The 4022-nt window shown below is 60.1% G+C and overlaps 1 pseudogene; it reads left to right on the forward strand.

Moving 5' to 3' along the window:
- The first annotated feature begins 7 nt into the window (after window positions 1-7).
- Window positions 8-3611, forward strand: LOC117800976 (annotated as a pseudogene).
- Window positions 3612-4022: the final 411 nt, after the last annotated feature.

Below are 4022 nucleotides of genomic sequence, written 5' to 3' on the forward strand. Positions count from 1 at the left end.
GCACCACTGGCGGCAGGGCTTGGATGCACCAGGGCCCAGCAACAGCAAGCAGGGCTCAGACCAGAGCCTGAAGCCTTTAATTATTGGCCCAGAGGATGATTATGACCCGGGTCATTTCAACAACGAGAGTGACATCATCTTCCAGGACCTTGAGAAGCTGAAGGTACGGCCCGCTCACCTGGGCGTTTTCCTGCAGTACATCTTCTCTCAGGCCGAACGCAGTCTGCTGCTTTTTTACCTGTGTGCAGAAGTTTACCGGCAGACAAACCCCAAGGATTCCCGAAGCTTAGGAAAAGACACCTGGAATATTTTCTTAGAGAAAAATGAGCCACTGAGAGTGAAAGTCCCAGAGGTGTTACAGGCTGAAATTGACTTGCGTCTGCGCGGCAGTGAGGACGTCCACGCTACGCTCCGGGAAGTGCAGGAGGCAGCTGTGCCCGAGATCTAGGAGCAGATCCAGGACTAGAGAACAAAGCACACCCTGGGGCTGGGTAGTCTGTACGGTGAGAATGACCTGCTGGACCTGGATGGGGACCCTATCTGAGAACTCCAAGTGGCCGAGAAGCAGCTAGCCGCCCTGGCAGGCATTCTGTCCAAGTACGAGGAGGACAGGAGTGCCCCCATGAATTTCACTCTCAACACCTATATGGGCTACGCCGGGCTCTGTCTCTGAGAGGCACGGCCTTCCGGCATAGCTGAAAAGGCCCAGGCAGCTCCTGACAAGGACAAGGGGCTGCCCTTCTTCCCAAAGACCAAGAGCAGCAATTCCAAAAAAGACAAGGATGACTTGGAGGACAAGAGGCGAAACCCTATCCTCAAGTACATCGGGAATCACAAAAGCTCTTCACAGAGCACATTTCATATTCCCTTATCCCCTGTGGAAGTCAAACCAGGCAATGTGAGAAACATCATTCAGCACTTTGAGAACAACCAGCCGTATGACGCCACGGAGCCTGGGACGCAGAGGCTCTCCACAGGAAGCTTCCCCGGAGACCTGCTGGAGAGTGACAGCTCAAGCTCAGAGATCCGCCTGGGCCGCTCTGAGAGCCTGAAGGGCTGGGAAGAGCTGAAGCGGTCCCAGAAGGTGGAGAACGTGCCCTGCTCTCGCAGTGACGTGGACATGGATGCGGCCGCGGAGGCTGCCCACCTCCACCAGTCAGACTCATCCTCTCCAGCCTCTCCACCAGGTCTCTGTAGAACCCAACCCCTCCCTTAACCCCCAAAATGGGCCTCAGGAGCATCAAGTCCCCCAGCCTGGGGTTCTGCACAGACGCCCTCCTCCCCCACCTCCTAGAGGACGATCTGGGCCAGCTCTCAGACTTGGAGCCAGGGCCGATGCCCAGAACTGGCAGCACCCGGTGGGCAAGCACGTGGTGGCCGGGCTAAGCCAGAGGGAGATTAACCGGCAGGAGGTCATCAATGAGCTGTTTTTGATGGAAGCCTCCTATATGCACACACTCTGGGTCCTGGACCTGATCTTCTATCAGCGGATGAAGAAGGAGAACCTGATGCCCTGGGAGGCTCTGGCCCGGCTCTTCCCCAACCTGCCCGACCTCATCGAGATCCATAATTCCTGGTGCGAGGCCATGAGGAAGCTCTGAGAGGAGGGCCACATTATCAGAGAAGAGACATCGGTGACCTCATGCTGGCTCGGTTTGATGGCCCCGGCTGGGAGGAGCTCCAGCAGGTGGCTGCCCAGTTCTGCTCCTATCAGTCCATCGCCCTGGGGCTCATCAAGACCAAGCAGTGCAAGGAGAGCTACTTCCAGCTCTTCATGCAGGAGGCCGAGAGTCACCCCTGGTGCTGGCGGCTGCAGTTCAGAGACCTCATTGTGTCCGAGATACAACAGCTCACCAAGTACCCGCTGCTGCTGGAGAGCGTCTTCAAGCACACAGAGGGTGGCACCGCCGAGCACGAGAAGCTCTGCCGGGCACAGGACTAGTGCCGGGACATCTTCAAGTATGTGAATGAGGTGGTGAAGCAGACGGAGAACTGGAGGGCTACCAGAAACACCTGGACACCACATCCCTGGAGAGGGCCAGCAACCCCCTGGCAGCAGAATTCAGGAGCCTGGATCTTACAGCCAGAAGGATGGTCCATGAGGCGCCCCTGACCTGGAGGATCAGCAAGGATAAGAGCTTGGACCTGCAACGTGCTGCTGCTGGAGGATCTCCTGGTGCTGCTGCAGAAGCAGGATGAGAAGCTGCTGCTCAAGTGTCACAGCAAGACGGCTGCAGGCTCCGCGGACAGCAAGAAGACCTTCAGCCCTGTCCTCAAGCTCAACGCCGTGCTCATCCACTCCGTGGCCACAGACAAATGAGCCTTCTTCATCATCTGCACCTTGGAGCTGGACCCTCCCCAGATCTCCGAGCTGGTGGCACCGACGTCGTCAGGCAAGAACACTTGGATGGAGCTCTTGGACGAGGCTGTGTGGAACGCCACCGGGTGCCCGGGAGCTGCCCCAGTGCTCGCCCATCCCCTGCCCCTGGGTGCCCGGGAGCCAGTGCAGCAGAGCCCCACCCCCAACAGGGTCCGGCGGGATGGCTCAGAAGTGTTCCACAGTGAACCAGAGCCCGGGGAGCTGCCCGGAGAAGGCACTGGGCCCCAGCAGTGTGTTGAGGGGAAGCACGCGGGCCTCCTAGACGATCCCGAGCAGGAAGGCAGCATCGAAGGGGAGCTGGGTGCCCTGCCTCACCCCTCCGCATCCCTGGATGGAGAGAACAGGGGAGGCCAGATGAGAGACCCCATCCTCCTGCCCCTCCCCGGTCCTCTGTTCATGGAAGGGCTCCCCGACTCAGCCCTGGAAGACGTGGAGATCCTGCGGCACCTGATTCTGTGTGGCCTGTGCCCAGTCGCCATCCTGAAGCACAGCCCACTGGGGAGTCTGGCGATGGCCTGACACCTGCGCCTTCTCTCGGGAGCAGCAGCTGGCGCCCCGGGGACCCAAGCGCCCCAGGGCACGGCCCCCCCCCGGGGGTGAAGTGCCAGAGCAGGAGGACGTGGCTCTCTGTTCTCTGGAACAGCTGCCCCCATGGGCCAGGAATTCCGGGTTCTGGGAGTCTCCCGAGCTGGACAGGAACCCAGAGGAAGAGGCTTTAAGCACCGAGGCAGCAGGAAGTTACAAAGTCATGAGAAAAGGGAACTGCTTCTATGTCAGCATGCTGGCCAGACCCCTGGACTCCAGCACTGAGCCCTCCCAGTCCGAGAGCCTCCCTGACTGGCAGCTTTGGGGACCCAGTGGAGGTCACAGGTGCCCTCGCCACTCCCTGCCCAGCCTGGCCCTCAGGGATGTGGGCAACATCTTCCACACCATCGAGCAGCTCACGGTCAAGCTCAGCAGGCTCAAGGACATGGAGCTGGTCCACAGAGAGCTGCTCAGGTCCCTCGCAGGAGAGGCGTTGGTTGGCACCACACCCGTGGGAGATTTCTACACGGAGGTGGATAGATGGACAGATGGCTCCCNAGACGGCTCCCTGTCACCTCCAGCCAGGGAAGCCCTGGCCTGCGACTCCAGGGACGGCCACCAGCCAGGGCCATGCTTGGAGGATGGCTCCCCCAGAAGACAGCGTGGCACCTGCACCCTCGTCCCCAGGACTCTAACCAACCGCTAGTGCTCTGGGGACCGGCCCAGGACTCTAACCAACCGCTAGTGCTCTGGGAACTGGCCCGAGGCAGGGGCTCAGGGCAGTGGGAGCCCAGACCTCCTTCCTGCAGTGGAGGCCGTGGAGAACGGGTCTAGCTGAGACCCCCGGGGGCGCCCCACATGTCGCTTGGTCTTCTCAGGCCCCGGTCAAGTGTCAGTGTCTCCCCCTCCCTCCAGCCACCCCCGAAGGGTTCTCCTGAGCATGCTGACTGCATCTGAAAGGCCCCCCCAGACACGCAGGTGAAAGGAGGAGTCTCTGTGTAAGTGCACTTTCTTCCTCCCTCCCCTCTTGCCGGACCCTGGGGCTGAGGTGGGCACCCTGCTTCTCCCCTCGTAGTCACTTTGGTTTCCTATAAATACGTAAGTGTTGTATGTGCAT

This window comes from Ailuropoda melanoleuca, unplaced genomic scaffold, assembly GCF_002007445.2.
Source record: "Ailuropoda melanoleuca isolate Jingjing unplaced genomic scaffold, ASM200744v2 unplaced-scaffold9905, whole genome shotgun sequence".
Classification (NCBI taxonomy): Eukaryota; Metazoa; Chordata; class Mammalia; order Carnivora; family Ursidae; genus Ailuropoda; species Ailuropoda melanoleuca.